This window comes from Myotis nattereri, assembly GCF_964212035.1.
Source record: "Myotis nattereri genome assembly, chromosome: 18".
Lineage (NCBI taxonomy): Eukaryota > Metazoa > Chordata > Mammalia > Chiroptera > Vespertilionidae > Myotis > Myotis nattereri.
This window is the reverse complement of record NC_138093.1, coordinates 27,197,489-27,216,297: the sequence shown is the minus strand read 5'-3', so window position 1 is coordinate 27,216,297 and position 18,809 is coordinate 27,197,489. Positions and strand designations below refer to the sequence as shown.

The following is an 18,809-nucleotide window of genomic DNA, read 5'->3' as shown; positions in this document are numbered from 1 at the left end:
TATAGTTAAGAAAAAGTAAGTCTGTGAAATATATCTTATACACATATTATAAACATTCTACATATTATATACAAACATACATTTCTACATATTATATACATATGTACATATGTACATACTAATAATATTGTGGATCACAGTTTGAAAGCCACTAAGGCACATATAGAACAGGGCTAAATTTTATCTGCATCACATTGCCCTGTTTAATTAAACATTCAGGAATATTTGATTAATGTTTTAAAAGCTGTCTGTTAAAAACCAGTGCTTTGGGGATAGGACAGAGCTTCTTCAGAGTAATGAGATAGCCATCTGTACTAGTGCTCCAGCTGCCATTGCAAAACACCGCAGACTGGGTGGCTGAACTGTCAGAAACGGGTTTTCTCACAATTCAGGAGGCTGGAGGTGCCAGCAGGTTTGGTGCCTGGGAGGTCTCTCTCCTCAGCTTGCAGATGGTGCCTTCTTGCTGTGTCCTCATGCGGCCTTTCCTCTGTGCACATGCGTGGGGAGAGAGTGCACGGGTGGCTTTCTTCTTCTTATAAGGACACCAGGACTGTTGGATTGGAGCTCCACACTATGACCTCATTTAACCTTAACCGTGTCCTTTAAGGCCTTATCTCCAAATACAGTCCCATTGGAGCTTTGGGCTTCAACATCTGAATTTGTGGAGAATGCAATTCAGGCCATAATAGCATTATTTGAAATAAACTTAAATTTCTACATAAATTGGTTTATTTCACATGAAAAACAAGTTTGTGTGCCTACTTATGAGTGATCTTCATGATTCGCAACCAAAAGTGTGAGATGTATCACTTTGTTTTCATGCTGTTAAACACTGAAAAGTAGTAGTGTTTTTTCCTTTTGGCTTGTGCCTCGCCTTGTGAGTAACATCCGTTCTGGTGGCTGCATCTGTAGGAAGGTCATGGGAGTGAAGGCCATGAACACGTTCATGTGAATATTCCGGAGCTGCAGCTGCACAGACAGTTGAGCCAGTTGAAATGGGACTGTCAATTCAGGCAGACGCGTGTTTTCTAATGTAAAATGCTGTTTAGGGAAGTGACAAAATCAGGTCACAAATTTAACAGAAAATGTAAAGAAAGAGAGGGAATGACAATTTATAATTTATCTATAAATCATCAGGACCAAAGTTTTATAAATGAAATACTACTAGAATTTCTACAACTCTTGAAATAAGATTATTAGATCATTTTCATTTTGAAATAACTCACTAAAGGGCATAATTAAATAAAAACCAACTAAATGCATCCTAGTTGTCATCTTCACATAGATGAACCATGCCACATGACCGTTCCGTCTGTATTTCTTACCTTCTAACCTAAATCGTTCCAGATACCCCAATTTTTAAATACTCCCTACATGTTTAGAAGCAACAAGGTTATTTCTAGTTTTTAATTTTGATGAATGAAAATGCCAGATCATTTTGATAACTTGGAATCCTCCCTATTAAAAAATGTAACTAGTACAAAACATAAAAAAATACAAAGTAATATATACTAGTAGCATTAAATCTCCAGTTGAAAATGCTAAGACACATGCTTTCCTTGAATGAAAAGATTTTGACAAATAATAAATCCCAGTCTTACGTAATTTAAAAAAAAAACCTACAAATAATCTTGTAACATAATCTGGTTAGGTTATAGTTTAAAAACAAATATGATATATTGCTTAAGTATAAACATAGCACCAATCATATGTGCTCTTATTTCTGTTTTTATGTTAAAATACATTGTTTCCAATGAAGACTAATTTTAATGAAAATATTATGTTTAGAAATAAGGAGAAATAGCTTCTGATGAACATGCTGAAATAAAACATGTTGGTGTGGCTGACCCCTCTGACATAGTTGGAGAGGAGATAATCAGTGGGAATGATACTGCAAGGCTTTAGAAGTGTCACATATAATTACAATTGATGTGCATTCCTCAAGGAAAATAGTAATGACCTCAATATTTTTTTCCATGGAGACAAACGACTTTCTGTAAAGTGTTTGTTTCATTATTTTTAAATCTCTAATGGAAAGTAGGTCCATGTGTAACAATAAGAATTGATATGACTACCTTTTTCTAGAACCATGTACCCTCTTTTGAGGAACTGATGTTTCCATTTAGAAAATAAAGATTATTTAGGTATTCTGGATAATACAGTGATACTAATATCTGACGCAGGAGAAATAAAAGTAAGACGTGGTCACAAAATTCAGAAGGTAAATTCCTAAGCAAGCAGGGAACAGGCATCCTTATTATGCATAAATATAGTTCATTTTGCTACCATTTACATTCCTCACGTGGGAAAGGCCTGGATTTTTGTACAGTTCTTGTACTGATGTACATATACCACAGTGTTTGCAATGTTCCTGTCCATTTGTGAGATAAACACTACCACAGCCCCTATCACAACATGCTGGTGTCCTGGCCCTACAGCTGGCCATAGTGGGTGGATAGCCAAGCATCGCTGCTTTTTTGATTTCAGAGAGGAAGGGAGAGGGAGAGAGAGAAATGTCAACGATGAGAGAGAATCATTGATCGGCTGCCTCCTGCACACCCACACTGAGGATTGAGCCCGCAACTGGGCATGTGTCCTAACTGGGAATTGAACCATGGTTCATAGGTTGACGCTCAACCACTGAGCCACGCCAGCCGAGCCAAGCATCAATTGTTAACCAGTTGTCTGGAGGTGTCCATGCACATGCGGACGCTCACTTTAGGACGTTGACCTTATCTCAGCCATATCAGGAAACCTCCCTTTGCTTGTGAAGCACTAGCCAAGAAGCCTTGAAGAACTGATATTTGGCCCCTGCACTATGAAGGAGCCCAAGAATATGGAGGGATATAGTTTTCTTCCACTGGTTACCTGGCCAGAGAGCATTTGGTCTTCTCCGAAAGTCACTCCAGTGACGAAGCCAGGATTTGGTGGCTATCGTGTCTGGAGATGGGCAATTAAAGAGCGGTTGTGGCTGGGCACTGGGAAGGTTGTTGTGCATCACTTTATCATTATTTCTTATGGGAGAAGTGTTTTTAATATGAAAGGCTTTAGATGTCATTGAAACAATACTATTCTGAAAACCCTAGGGAGTCATGGAAGGACTTTGAGAGGAATGAATGACCTTGTCCACAGTGAGGAAGATGGCTTAGAAACAAGGCGGGATGCAGGAAATCAGTTGGGAGATGATTGCATGGAAGAAAGATCTGTTGCCTGATCACACTGGCACAGAGATGAAAGTAGGGATTTCAAAGTATTTGGGGGACAGAAGGAATAGGGTTTGGTGATTCATTAGCTATGGGCAGTAAAGAGAAAGGGAGGCACAGCCGGCATGACTCAGTGGTTGAGCGTCACCCTATGAACCAGGAGGTCAGGTTCAATTCCAGGTCAGGGTATATGCCTGGGTTGCAGTTTGGGGCGTGCAAGAGGCACCTGACCAATGACTCTCTCTCATTATTGATGTTTCTCTCTCTCTCTCCCTCTCCCTCCCTCTCTGAAATCAATAAAAAAGAGAGAGAAAGAGAGGATGGCATTTATGATTCTAGCTTTGGCTGGTATTAAAAAATACAGAAAATGATAGATTTTGGACATGTTTTGATTGATGGATGGTTGGACGTCTAGGTGGCTAATTCAAGTGTAGATGATTGGATATGCATGCCTGGAATGTCAGAAGGATGGGAGCTGGAGAAATAGTTTGGGGGCCTGGGGTGATCATGACATACATGACAATGGAAGTTGTGAGTACAGATGAATTCACCTAATGAAGATTTGTATAGTAAGTCCACAAAAGAGCTACCTTTGGAAGTTGGAGTAACACCTTCATTTAAGAGGGTGAATGTGGAGACTATAAAGGACTGTTACAGCAAAACATTGTCTAATCAATTTTTTCACAGTAGGGGTCTGTTGGAAGGTCAAAGGAGTTGAGGTCTTGAAGAAAAGACAGTTAAACTAATGGATCCAAATGGCTAAAGACTGTGGGGAAGAAATGGAATCCAAGAAAAGGCTGACACAATAACATAAAATAGAGAAATGAAGTAATTGGAATTTTTAGTGAGGCTGTGCTCCAGGGATGTCACTTCTGTAAATGTTGTCCCCTGCAATTGTGCAGTGGAGTGCGTACATCATAAGATACTTCTCTGGGCAGGTGCATCAAGCACAGTCCCAAAGAGCAGCATTTGTGGTGTATTTTCTGGAAGTGGGATCCTTTGGAGCACAAAAAGTGGAAAGCTGTGAATAGTGCTCCCTGGAGTTGAGCAAGGCAGCAGCCCTGACCCAGGGTACTGTTAGGCACAAATACATGGTACATATGGATGTTGTGAGGCGGAGATGGAGGGGTGAGCTGTGGAATGACAGTGTCAAAGCAGCAGGAAAGGGGAAAGCCTGGAGGCTTGGAGGCCAGTTAGGAGATTATTTAAGGTCTGATTCATCCCTAAATCATCCAGTTATTCATTCATTAAAAAGATACATACTAAGGACTCTGTCATGAGTGCTGTGTTAGGTTCTGGGAGTAAGTCTTCACCTGTGGTAGTGGGGGCTGATCTCTGTATCAGAAGGGTTACATGGTGATTCCTTTTCGTATGGATCTTTATAATGTTTGCTTTTCTTTTCCGTTAGAGATGGAAAACGGAGTTTTGAATATAAAGGCACTTAGTCTTTGATTAGTTCTTAAAATAGCTGGCTTTTACTTACTTCCCCCTCCTCCCTTTTTTTCTTTAATCTTCAGAGAGCACTTCAGGCTTTGTAGTTGTTGCTTTGATTTCTAACATTTTTGGGGGATGGAGAATTATTCTTTAGTTCCAATTTTTCCTTAGTACTTACTTATTCTCTTGTTGAGATAGTAATCATGAATGATTATTTGGAGTTGGACTATGGGCACAATATACAATGATCATTAGACTTCACAGGTTTATATTTTAATGCATATAACTCTTTTTTGCACAGTAGGAAAGAATAAAATAGAGGCAAGCCATGTCACTATGGGCTATTCAAAATAAGGCATATATAAAGGGCCTCTGTTTGCTTTCGTCTTTTTGAAACACCTCCAGTTTATTAATTTATCAGGAGTGTATTTTTGATTCTTAGCCAAAATGTGAAGTTGGAGGGTTGCGCTCTCATACTGGAAAATCAACTACATAGTATGTTACAGTATGTGCAAATGTGTACATTGAAGAACTTTGCAAAAGTTTAATCAAAACCTGCTTTCAGTTTATTAAGTAATTTCTCAAGAGTATCCTTGTGGGAGGTACAGCAACCCCATGACCAAGTCATAGATCTCTTCAGAATTGATTCTTATAAAGGCAGTTTTGATTACGTTGATCCAAGTTATGCGGGGGTGGCAGGATGGGTAAAGGCAAAGTTTTATTTTTAAAAGTCTTCCCAAATGCTGTTTCACTTGGTTTATGAGGGCTTGGGAGTACCCAAGAATTGTCTTCCAAAGAATTTCTGCCATACGAGTAGTATTCCTGAAAGTTTGAAAAGTTGTGAGGAATGCGTGTCTCATTATCTGTCCGTGATTGGAGAATTGCTTTCTCTGATAAAATCTTCACGTCTCCTGGTAAATGGGAAGATGTGTGTGTGTGTGTGTGGGGGGGGGGGGGGGTGTCATTTGTATGTTGCAGTGAAATTCGTCAAGTGCAGTTTTGTGCTGTCTTTACCAAGCTCTTCCATGAGTCCTACAGGGGCACAGGCTTTCTTGACCACAGTTGGGGTTTTCAGTTTTCTCAGTAGTTCAACCTGTACTTGAGTCACCAGATGTAAATTAGACATTTCTCTCTCCAGCTCCCAGTATACATTTTGCCATCACTTGAAATGCTTAGTTTCTGGAGATCTCTGCTCTGCAGATTGCCTTCCTGACCCCTTTGTTTGGCTTTTTATAGCTCTACTAGAGGCCCGGTGCACAAAAATTTGTGCACTTGGGGGTAGGGGGGGGGGTCCCTCAGCCCGGCCTGTGCCCTCTAGCAGTCTGGGACCCCTCGGGAGATAACGACCTGCTGGCTTAGGCCTGTCCCAGGTGGCAGAGGGCAGGCCCAATCCCTAGGTGCAGCCCCTGGTCGGGCTCAGAGCAGGGCTGATTGGGGAGTTGGGGCGCCGCCCCCTGTCACACTCAAGGCAGGGTCGATGGGGAGGTTGCGGCGCCACCCCCTGTCACGCACAGAGCAGGGCCCATCAGGGGGTTGGGGAGCTCCCCCCTGTCATGCACAGAGCAGGGCCGATAGGGGAGTTGGGGCACCACCCCCTGTCACACACAGAGCAGGGCCGATCAGGGGATTGGGGCGCCACCCTCTATCACCCACAGAGCAGGGCCGATCAGGGGATTGGGGCGCCGCCACTCTCACACTCAGGGCAGGGCTAATGGGGAGGTTATGGCTCTACCCCATCACACACAGAGCAGGGCCCGTTGGGGGGAGGGGGGGTTGGGGCACCGCCACTCTCACACTCAGGGCAGGGCCGATGGGGAGGTTATGGCTCTACCCTGTCACACACAGAGCAGGGCCCGTGGGGGAAGGGGGGGATTGGGGCGCCGCACCCCGTCACACACAGAGCAGGGCCGATCAGGGGATTGGGGCGCTGCACCCTGTCACACACACAGCCGCAGGGCAATCAGGTGGTTGGGGAGCTCCCCCATATCAGGCACAGAGCAGGGCTGATCAGGGGGTTGGGGTGCCTTCCCCTGTCACGAACAGAGCAGGACGGATAGGGAGGTTGTGGCCCCACCCCCTGTCATACACAGAGCCACAGGGCGATCAGGGGGTTTGGGCGCTGCCCCCTGTCACGCTGATCCTGGTGCCGGGAGGCCTCTTGGCTCCGCTGATTCCGGTGCTGGGAGGCCTCACAGCTCCGCTGATCCCGGTGCTGGGAGGCATATTACCCTTTTACTATATAGGATAGAGGCCTGGTGCATGGGTGGGGCTGGCTGGTTTGCCCTGAAGGGTGTCCTGGATCAGGGTGGGGGTCCCCACTGGGGTGCCTGGCTAGCCTGGGTGAGGGGATGATGGCTGTTTGCAGCTGGTCACACACCCTTCAGGGTGGGGGTCCCCACTGGGGTGCCTGGCCAGCCTGGATGAGGGGATGATGGCTGTTTGCAGCTGGTCACACACCCTTCAGGGTGGGGGTCTCCACTGGGGTGCTTGGCCAGTCTGGGTGAGGGGCTGAGGGCTGTTTTCAGGCTGGTGGGTGACTGAAGCTCCCAACTGCTCCTTTTTTTCTTTTTGTTTTTTATTCTGGGCCAACTTTAGCTCTGGCTCCAGCTCTGAGGCCTCTGCTGCTGAAAGCAGGTATCTGGTTTGTTTGGGTTCTATGATCGAAACAATGTATAACTCCAGCTCTGAGATCCCCGCAGGCTGAAAGCAGGTTTCTGGGGTTTTGTTTAGCTTCTATATTTGTTATAATGTTTCAAACTGCTAGCTCAGAGGCCGGCAACGGGGAACGTTGGTTTCCTCCATCACTGAAGCAAGCAAGCCTCATGTTAGCTTCAAGCTGCCTGGCTGCCAGCCGCCATCTTGGCTGGCAGTTAATTTGCATATCGCCCTGATTAGCCAATGGGAAGGGTAGCAGTCTACGCTAATTACCATGTTTCTCTTTTATTAGATAGGATTCTGAGACTGACATTCTTTCTTCATCAGTTCTAGTTCTTGTTCCAAGCCATGGATCTTCAGGTCACAACCCAACTTTTCCACCTCCCAGCTTGATGAAGGTGGATTTAAATGCCTCATCTCCTGCTGAGTTTCCTCCGCTGTTCTTAGCTGGAGTTCTACCTCCTTAGACAGCAGCTGTTCATGCAGTACTTTCCAAGATTCAGAGTTGTCTTTGTTCATTTTATCCAATTTGCTCTTTAAATTATCTCTATCGATGCAAATCTCTCGATATGCATGATAGACCTTATTTACTGGGACTTGCTTCTGCCCCACAGAACTTGTTTCTTCATCTAATAGAGCGCCTGTAAGCTTTTCTTCCAAAAACCTTACTCTTTTCTTTAGGAAAGAGTTCTCTCTCTCTCAATTCTTGAGTCGTTTTCTGATGTCTTCATGTGCAGTGACAAGGGCAAAATGTGAGGCAACAGACTCATCTCAGTGTGTTGAGAGGGAGTCGCCGTGTCTCTCCGGTGGGCTTTTTCGTGGTTTAGAATGCGGATGTCACCTTCACCAGCATATCCGTGACAGCCCAGGTCAGGCTACGCAGGGCCCCAGGTCCATTCCCCAGCAGGGGCTCCGGTTTCCTGGAAGACACTGCTGCTTGCATTGCAAAGGTACACCGCGCAGGGGTTCCCATTGCTTTGGGCTCGGCTGCGCCAGGACCGGCCAGTTGTCTGGGCCCGGAGGGTCGGAAGGAGCCGTAAGCCAGGCCGAGGGGCCAAGGCGGGCGGGAGGAGGCTCAGACCTGCCTGCCCCGGGCCCACCCCAGAGCAGGGAAAGGTGGCCGAGGGGAGCTGGAGGCGAGCAGCACCGGCGGGAAGGGGGCCGCCGCCACCCGCGAGCTCAGCGCCCAGGAAGGGCCTCTGATTTCTATCCCTCTGCGCTGGGGGGAACAGGTCAGAGTCAGCCTTTTGTTCACCCAGTGGTCTGTGTTGGGTGAAAGAGAAAGCTCCGTCCCTTTCCAGCCCCAAACTCGGCTCAGCAAGTTGTTACTTATTTGGTAAATAGGCAATAGGAAAGGAGAATAAAAATAAAATAATATAGAAGACGTATATTATGCTGTAAGACCACAGTAACTCTCACACATGAGTGCATGTCTGATGTCCAAGTGAATTTTATGAACCGTCATTCTGTAGACCCAAGACCCCAGGTTACGTCTCTGTATAGTCTCAGTATTATGCGGTGGACTATGAACCACTGAGGGTCAAATGTTAGGAAAGTCAAAATACACGCCAAAAATAGGATTTGAGAGCGGTAAAACAGAAATACGTTTCTTCTAGAATAGACTTTATTTCTTTAAAAATATTGAGATAATGATGTAAAGTCCACAGCGGTCAAGTAATAATTGCCAATAAGGAAATGGAAGCACGAGGAGGTAGTAAGGTGATTTGCTTAGTTCACTCAGCTGGTAGGTGGTAAGTGGTGGGATCAGTAATCATCCTAGAAGGCTTGACCCCTCCGCCCAGCCTTCCAGACTTTTTGCTATGCTGCCTTCCAAAGGCTAAAGGAATTGGTCATGTTGTTGTTATTGTCATTCTTTTCTTCTTCTTTTTATTTTATACATAAGTAATATCAACATATTAGAAGTACTCCAGTCTAACCCATCTGTTACTATGTAGCTACAAAGAAGAGCTTTATGAATAGTTTGATCACGAATTGTGTTACCATACAATCAGTGAATCTTGAAACCTAAAGTTTTAATATTCTTTCAAATGAATAGAGATGATTTTTATGATTTCTGAATAAACGCCTGGGCTTTGGAGGCCATTGAGATATAATTCTATCTTAACTATTTAATAGTTCTATAAACTTCATTAAAACACCTAATTTTTCTGAGTCTCCATTTTCTTAAAAATTAGATTGAACCTCCTTTATGAGACTACTTGGAGATTGAGTTGGTAGAGAGTGGGATGTGCTAAATGCTTGTTCTTTTCTTCATGGGTTTCGGAAGAAATTAGTATCAATATTGTCACAATTCACCTAATCCTGTAAAGTTCTAAGATTATCATCTCGATATCATCATACTAGAGGCCCGGTGCACGAAATTCATGCACGGGTAGGGTCCCTAGGCTGGCTGGTGATCAGGGCTGATCTGTGGGGCAATCAGGGCCCCCCCCCCCCGCACCCGCCTTGGCGAGCCTGGCACTGCCCGCTTGCCAGCCCCGTCCTCTGCTGTCACCACTGGTCGCCTCCCTTGGCGGGGTAATCGCCCCTCCCCCCCCCCCCCCCCACTGGTACCCACCTTGGCTGCCCTGTGTGCTGGGGGCAGCTCCTGCGTTGAGCATCTGCCCCCTGGTGGTCGATGCACATCAGAGCGACCGGTCGTTCCGTCAGTCATTCTGCCGGTCTGCCGATTTGCATATTAGGCTTTTATTATATAGGATATTGTTCTTCATGAGTATCAAATGCTGTAAGTGCCTACATATCTGAAAATCTTATCTGGTTGAAATAAGTAAATGCAAACAAGAAAACATTAGGGCATGTTATTGCTGGAAGTTCATCACAAACCCAGAGAGTCCAGAATGGCCTAGGAAAAGAAGTAGGTATAGGAATTTTCATTATGTTGGATGTTCTGTGGACTTAAAAACTAGTTTCTGCCTGAAATGTTTCTTAAATCTACCCATTGCGATTACCTAAGTCTTTTCCTGAATTAGAGCCACAGATTTCCTGGTGTCTGATTGTGACTGAGGTAGAATCCATTTGTATTTTCATTTTATGAAGCCAAGAAAGAATATTTCAGTTGGTACTTTAAAAAATAAACACATGTGGGAAGATTTCTTCCTTATCTTTTAGATTTTAAGTTGAATTCTCACTATTTATAAATTATGGCTTCTTTTTGCTTCAAGTATTTCACAGAATGCAATATTTGGTAATGGCAAGAGTCATTTTTTCGATTCATTTGTTCATAATGGGAAAGTAAGTTAATAGTTTTTGCCTCAAAGCACTTTATATAAGTAATTTCATTTTCTTTAGCTAGAGAGCACATTATAGGGAGTTAATACATCAAGATATAATGTTATGTTTCTCTTTTGACTGTTTTGAGACTGCCATCTGTTCTGAGAATTTGTGTTTGAAAAAGCAGCCACTATGAACTTTGCTTTTAAAATTGTTTTTGGACTCTCTGCAGCAAGCCAGAGTATTGTGCTTGCCTATATTCTGAGCTAAAATCAATCACTTTGTACAAAAAAAAAAAATTAAGCCTATGTTTGATGAGAACACAAGCAAGTGTATTTACAAAGATGGGTCAACAAAATGAATGTTTTCAGTTCCTCTTCATAGATGGCTCTTTCTAAAAGAGTATTAGTTTGTGGTTAGTTGGAGCTGAGAGTAGGAGGGAAATATTGACATTTAATCAGGAATTATTGGATCATCTTTTATAACAAAGTATGGGGATTTCATTAGTGTTCAGTGGATGGCGCCCTATTTGTAGTAAGGAAATTTAGTTCTTCCTGCCTCAAACTGATTTGAACCAAAGAACAGCTTCCTATTAATAATATGTGTGTATGTATATGCATGTACACACACACACACACACAGATATACAAAATCTCTTCTCATCAAGACAGAGAACCCTTGTTCTTCCTCATGAACTATTTCCATTTCTCTCTTCTTCCAGACTTGTTAGCATTGCATTTCCTCTTTCTCTTGTGGTTGGTGCACCATACGAATAGTTCTGGCCAATGACTTGTGGGCGGAACTGACATGAGAAAATGGGAAGAAAACTGAACTGCGCCTTGAGCCCCTCAAGAGCTTCCTTGCTTCTGGCACAATGACCATAGGAGATCAGGGTGCTGTGTCAGCCTGGGTCTCCCAGTAACCGCAATGAGCAGTAGCCTTGCTGACATGCATGGGCAGTTAGCTGGAGTGAGAAATTAAGCTTTGTTTAAAACCACGAAGATTAAGGGGCTGTCTGTTCTAGATTATAATCTCTCCTGCCCTCACATAATTCAGTAAACTGCATAAACATTGTTTCTGTAGTTTAAGGAGAGAATTAACATCACTGTCATCATCATCATCATCTGGGAGATTTAAACTTTATGCACTGTGCTCATATTTGCTGAATTTAATTTCGAAATCTCTGATAGATTTAGCTATATTATCTGCAGGTATAGGAGTCCCAAAAATGTATACACATAAAGACAGTGCTATTAAAATACATTTCATTTATAAAATTGAGCTATCAGCTGTTAAAGTGCATATACATTTTTTGGGACACCCTGTATATTATTTGGAATAATATTTGCATTTATCTTAAGAATTGCTAGTGGTTTTATATAAATAGAAACATCAGGTGAGAGTTGAAGTAAAATAGAGCAACCTGCTTTTTTTAAAAAAAAATATATTTTTTTTTATTGATTTCAGAGAGAAAGGGAAAAGGAGAGAGAGGTAGAAACACCAATGATGAGAGAGCCACACCAGCTGGGCTCTTATTTTAAATAAGCAGATTCAATTTTACAAAAAAGCTTCCCCAATTTCATAAGCATTATCGCTATGGAATTATTAGAAATGATAGTTGCCGAAACCGGTTTGGCTCAGTGGATAGAGCGTCGGCCTGCGGACTGAAAGGTCCCAGGTTCGATTCCGGTCAGGGGCATGTACCTGGGTTGTGGGCACGTCCCCAGGGGGGGATGTGCAGGAGGCAGCTGATCGATGTTTCTCTCTCATCGATGTTTCTGACTCTCTATCTCTCTCCCTTCCTCTCTGTAAAAAATCAATAAAATATATTTAAAAAAAAAGAAGAAAAAAAGAGAAATGATAGTTATTGTTACATAGTAATATGCTAAAGCTGAATCTCATAAAACAGTACTTCCTTAACATAAACAGAGGAAGTGTTGGAAATGTATTTTGAAGTTGCCTCTAGAATCCCTACCTTGACAAATAAGCTGTAGGCTCTCCTGATTACAAGTTTTATAATTTGAAAGCCCATAACTCAGAAGTGTTGTTTCAAAAATTCTTAAGAAACGTGAAAGTTCTAGAATTTGATATTCAAAAAATGTCCTATGTTTAACTTAATTCTCCTACTGTCTATTTGTGAGTCTTTGCAAGCATCCCTCATTTAACGTTTCCAATGGAGCCAGAAACAACTTTAGATGTACATGGCTCATCATGGCCTCTTGGAACCTGTTTACTATTAAAAATATATCCCATTTGTCTATCCACATTTGGCATCCATGAATAGTGTGAGGTTCTCATTTTCTAGGGCTCTCGGGTAGCTGGGCATATGTGTGGCTTGTCCCCTATTGGACAGCCTAGCATTTTGAGGACATTTTTAAACTAGAGAAAAATGAATTGGTTAATTGACTGTTTTTATCTCTCTTCATGGAATTTTCTACCTTCCATTATTCAAAATGTACAAGCAACCAACTTTTACTTCTGGAGGAAAAGAAGATAAGGAGGCTAGTGGGGGGAACTTGGGAATAGTTGAAGCCTTTGAGAGCTTTGTGATGAGCCCTGAAGATGTTATAATCAAACTGAGGCAAAGTTCCATCTCACTCCCCAGTGTGAGTGCTGGTTTAATGTGAGCGATAATGAAGCTGGGTTTGCAGTCAATATCAAAAATAATAAGTAACTCTGGAAAGATGCCTGGAGAGGGATTTGAATTTGTCATTGCTTCTCCCCGCCTTCTCACCTTCCTGAATATTCCTTACCACTTTATTACTCGGTGTAATACAGGCTTCATAAAATAACCAGACCAAGGTATAATAGAAACCCACTATAATACAGCTGTTAAATGGATACAGACAGAAGTAGGTCAAATTGTGCCTCTGAAGCATAAAGTGATATCATAAGGGCTGTATGTGAAAGTCAGCCTGCCCGAGGAGATGAGTGTGGAAGGGAAGGGGTTCCATTTCGCTGTCTCTCTTTATTATTTGTGTCATCTGAGAAGATGCTCTTGGCAGCTCCCATGCCGAAGGCGAGGGCTGGACGCATGTTTGCTGTCATGCTGCCTTGCCACACAGTGTCAGAAGCATTTGCTGAAGGAATATTAAAATATAGTTCTTTGACTTTCCTCTCACAATGGATGCCTCCTATGTCTTATCCTTTCACTTAGAGGAGTTGTTTTTCCCTAAATTCTAAACCTGTAAGCCATCAGTTGGACACAGCTGGGGAGACAGGTTCAGGGCATGTCTGATCCCCCTGTAGGACACCAGGCTGAGCTAGCCTGCCTTGCTGTCACTTTCTTGGTATTTCCACCGTTCCTTCTTTTATTTCCTGTCTTGTCTTCCTGTTTCTTAGGCAGCCTCATTAGAGTTTGGGCAAGTTCATGGAAATTCAATGGCATGAGTGTAAGACAGAGCAAGTCCTGTTTCTGTAGAACTAATTGGCAGTGCTCTCCTGGGTCTGGCAGAGGTGGCCCTGAGCACTTGCTTCGTGTGCAGTGAATACATTGCATTATTGAACCCTCTCTGCTTCTTTGACTTGTTGAATCAAGTGGGGGGGGGGATTTTTGGTTTCGCATTGTTTTCCAATAATGCTTTTATTCTTTTTTAAATAATTTAAATTCTTTATTATTTAAAGTATTACATATGTCTCCTTTTTTCCCTATTGACCTCTCCTGGGCCACTCCCATCTTCCAGCACATGCCCTCACCCCCCTACTGTCTGTGCCCATTGGTTATGCTGGTATGCATGCATACAAGGTCTTTGTTTTATCTCTTAAACCACCCCCATCCTCTCTGAGGTTGGACGGTCTGTTCAATGCTTCTGTGTCTCTAGGTCTATTTTTGTTCATCAGTTTATAGTGTTCATAATATTCCACAAATGAGTGAGATCATGTGATATTTATCTTTTTCAGACTGGCTTATTTAACTTAGCATACTGCTCTCTGGGTCGATCCATGCTGTTGCGAATTGTAAGAATCTTTTCTTTACAGCATCGTAGTATTCCATTGTATAGGTATATCAGTTTCTTAAATCCAGTCATCTGCTGATGGGCACTTAGGCTGTTTCCAAATCTTAGCTATTGTAAATTGTGCTACTATGAACATAGGAGTGCATATATCCTTTTGATTGATATTTCTGATTTCTTGGGATATAGTCCTAGAAGTGGGATCACTGGGTCAAATGGGAGTTCCATTTTTAATTTTTTGAGGAAACACCATACTGTTTTCCACACCAGCAGTGCACAAGGGTTCCTTTTCTTCACATCCTCGCCAGCACTTGTTGTTTGTTGATGATAGCCATTCTGACAGGTGTGAGATGCGACCTCATTGTCGTTTTGATTTGCTTCTCTCAGATGATTAATGACTTTGAGCATGTTTTCATGTCTCTTCTGTATGTCCACTTTAGAAAATTGTCTATTTAGGTCTTTTGCCCATTTTAAAAAAAATATATATTTTATTGATTTTTTAAAGAGGAAGGGAGAGGGATAGAGAGTTAGAAACATCAATGAGAGAGAAACATCCATCAGCTGCCTCCTGAACACCTCCTACTGGGGATGTGCCTGCAACCAAGGTACATACCCTTCAGTTCCCAGGCCGACGCTCTATCCACTGAGCCAAACCAGTTAGGGCCATGCCCATTTTTTTTTATTGGATTGTTTATCTTCCTTTTGTTAAGTTGTATGAGTCCCCTATAAATTTTGGAGATTAACCCCTTATTGGATATATTATTGGCAAATATGTTCTCCCATACAGTGGCCTCTCTTGTTTTGTCGATGGTTTCTTTTGCTATGCAGCTTTTTATTTTGATGTAGTCCCATTTATTTTCTCCTTAATTTCCATTGTCCTAGGATCTGTATCAGTAAAGATATTGCTATGACATATGCATCATATTTTGCTGCCTATGGATTCTTCTAAGATTTTTATGGCTTCCTGTCTTACGTTTAAGTCCTTTATCCATTTTGAGTTTATTTTTGTGTATGGTGTAAGTTGGTGGTTGCTTTTATTAGACATTCATAAAAGCATAATTCTGTATGGTTCAACTTAAAAATGGCAAAAACGCCCTGGCTGGGTGGCTTAATTGGTTAGAGCATCGTCCTATACACCAAAAAGTTGCAGGTTCGATTCCGGTCAGGGCACATTCCTAGGTTATGTGTTTGATCTCCAGTCAGATCATGTATGGGAGGCAACAGATCAATGTTTCTCATTACTCTCTATAAAAAAAAAATCAATAAAAACATATCCTCAGGTAAGGATTAAAAAATAAAAATAAAGATGGTACAATGGAAGGGCATTTTATGGACCAAACTGTCTAATAGAAATATAATGCAAAACACAAATGTGCAAGCCACATCTATAACTTTTCTTAGCCCCATTAAAAAAGTTCTGAAACAGGTGAAATTAATTTTAGTAATACATTTTACTTTATCCCATCTATCTAAACTATTATTTTGAATACTATAAAATTTATAATTGAGATATTTTACATTGCTTTTGTAATAAAATTTCCATATCTGGAATATATTTTACACTTTAAAAAAAAAATCTCAAATCAGACTGGCCACGTTTGAAGTCCCTAATAGCCAGTGTGACCGTGGCCGCTGAAGTAGACAGCACAGCTATAGACTAATACAATACAGATTATAGTCTATATTACAGAATACAGACTAAGAGTCTCTGGCAGTAATCTTTTAAAACAAAGCTGCTGCTCATGTGCTAGTGCTGTAGATTGTGTTTTTCCTCCCAGAATTTCATCGGCCTTAATTGATATCATTTCCAAGAGTTAGAGAGGAGAAGGGTAAAAGGCTAATTGCAAAGGCAGTGGATTAAATGGGAGACTGACATTACTTACTCCTTTCCCAATCTGTAGCAGTACTTGGAGAACGTCTTTGCCCCTTATATTGCTATTGCTCCTTCCTGCATTTCATCTTTTTCAAAGTGAACAGCTATACGTGGATTGTCAATTATTTCAGACGCTTTCTGTATATGGTGACCACCCACACCCGTGCAATTCTACATGGGAGAGTTAACTCTGTGAGAGAAACCTCTGGAAGCAATTTCCCCTTTGAAACCAAAGTTGGAAGTATAATTTTCCTGGATCTGCTTAGACCATATTGAATATTTTCTCCCACATTCCATTTGCAAAGTTTAAGTATGATAAAGATATTTTTAAACTGATAGAGCACATTTCCAGAGCTCAGTGCATGAACCTCTGAAAATAACGGCAACAAAGAACAACAAAGTGAAGACTCGCTCTTTTCTCACATCCTTGTAGGCATGCCTCATCTTCTTCTTCACACTCCGGGACTCCCAGCTGCTCATCTGTAGCTTGTCCTGACACCACTGCTGGGAGTGCACCTGCTCAGAGACTGGTTTAGCCTTCGGTGCCAAAATGACTTTTTCCTCTGACTTTCATAGAATAAAAGAATACATATCTGGCACCTGCTTGCAATGGAATTTCCAATGTGCTTACATTTCATGATTACAAACTGGACTTAATGGCTTTAAATTTGAAAACAATCACCTTCAGTTTACCTATTGAACTCAATTTTTATGCATAAATATGCGTGATTTAAATACTTTGATAAAATCCGGGTGAATAGTTCAAAAGAAAAAGCAGTTAATTTTATTCACTGTATAGATAACTCTGTAAAATTAATGCATACTTTGTGGGGATGTACTTAATGATTTTATGGTTATTCTTTCCTCATTGAACTCTCAATTTGTTATTTAGTTAGTTTCATCAGTATAGACTCATGGATTTTGGCTGTAAAACTATGGGTTATAATCTGTTATAATCATTTATTTTGATCTTCAAGTTGCCCTAGTCTTCGCCAGTGAGAGACCTTCAAGCTGTCTTTTGGTATATCCCATAATTTGGGGGGCAATTTGTTACTTTTTGACACAAGATGATGTTTTGGGCTCAACTTAATTCAAACAATTTCTCTGCCCCAGCCCTGGAATTATTTGTTTTTGCAAGGAATTATGGTTTCTTTTAGTGGATGGTGGTATTTAGAAATGAAGATATGGGCTTTTGCCGGGACCGGTTTGGCTCAGTGGATAGAGCGTCAGCCTGCGGACTGAAGGGTCCCGGGTTTGATTCCGGTCAAGGGCATGTACCTTGGTTGCGGGCACATCCCCAGTGGGAGATGTGCAGGAGGCGGCTGATCGATGTTTCTCTCTCTCATCGATGTTTCTAACTCTCTATCTCTCTCCCTTCCTCTCTGTAAAAAATCAATAAAATATATTAAAAAAAAAAACAAACAAAAAAAGATATGGGCTTTTGTTGCTAATGGATTGTTACTTCTCCCTGGTACTGCAAGTAGAGCTAAGGAATATATTTTATATTCATGCACATAAATATTTCCATCTACATTTATATCTACATACCTTGAAAACCTTGAGATCATACCAGTGTCTAATTCCAATTCCCTTCTAGTTTTCTGCATTTTTATATTTGTAATTCCTTTCTCTTACAGTAATTGATATTATTCTCATTATATATATATTTTTTCAGTCTCCTTGTATGTAGCCAGGCTTGAACTGCACTTCTCCCACCACCCCTACCCTGCAGGGATGCCCTTCCCACCATGCTCGGGCCTCAGCACTATACGCTGGGCCTCTCTTGGGGGCGGGGCTGCCATGCCCTGTGTGGAGGCCCCTGTGCGGGTCCTCCTCTGACAGTCCACTCTGGCACTACAGCCCTGCCTTCCTTGTTCTGCTTACCCCGTCTTGGGGCTGCCTTGTTTAGGAAGGAAAATGAGAGAGGAAAGAACATCATTTTTTAAGTGGCCAGGTCATGTATTCCTGCAGTGAACATAAAATGCCCTTTTGTTACAGGTGAACTATTAAATCTAGGTTTCCTGAGTAAGTTTGGAAATATCATTAAACGTTTGGATTTTATTCAATATATAATGAATATATTTTGTGCAGAATGTTTTAAGGTGTCAGCACACCCCTTCATTCAGCTATTACTTTTGATGTGATATATTTTTCATAGCGATACACATTTAAGAACTGAAACAGATGATTACCCCCTCAACTCCACCCCTAATCATAGAATTTCCATTGTGCTGACAAGCAAATATCTAGTTACTATAACTCAATTACATAAGCGTATGTGGAATTTCATAAAAAGTATATAAATTATTTTATATTGTTTCATGAATTTTAATATCCACATCTTTATAATACAATAAGCTGCTGTATAAGTTAGCTGAGCTCTATAAAATGGATTGTTAAAGTAATTCCAATACCAGACCAGTGGGGAGGATTTCAAGGATGTTCAGTGACACAATGACA

General features: G+C 41.8%; 1 protein-coding gene and 1 pseudogene across 2 annotated transcripts in view; one reads left to right on the top strand and one right to left on the bottom strand.

The window, feature by feature from the left end:
- Positions 1-18,809, top strand: part of KCNK2 (potassium two pore domain channel subfamily K member 2) — a 96,452-nt gene that overhangs the window by 68,270 nt on the left and 9,373 nt on the right. The gene's annotated exons all lie outside the window — the stretch shown is intronic.
- Positions 5,274-16,829, bottom strand: LOC308534657 (5-azacytidine-induced protein 2-like; annotated as a pseudogene). Its single transcript has 3 exons — positions 16,773-16,829; positions 7,566-8,167; positions 5,274-5,853 (listed from the first exon to the last, which is right to left on the bottom strand). The product of its transcript is annotated as a 5-azacytidine-induced protein 2-like (transcript).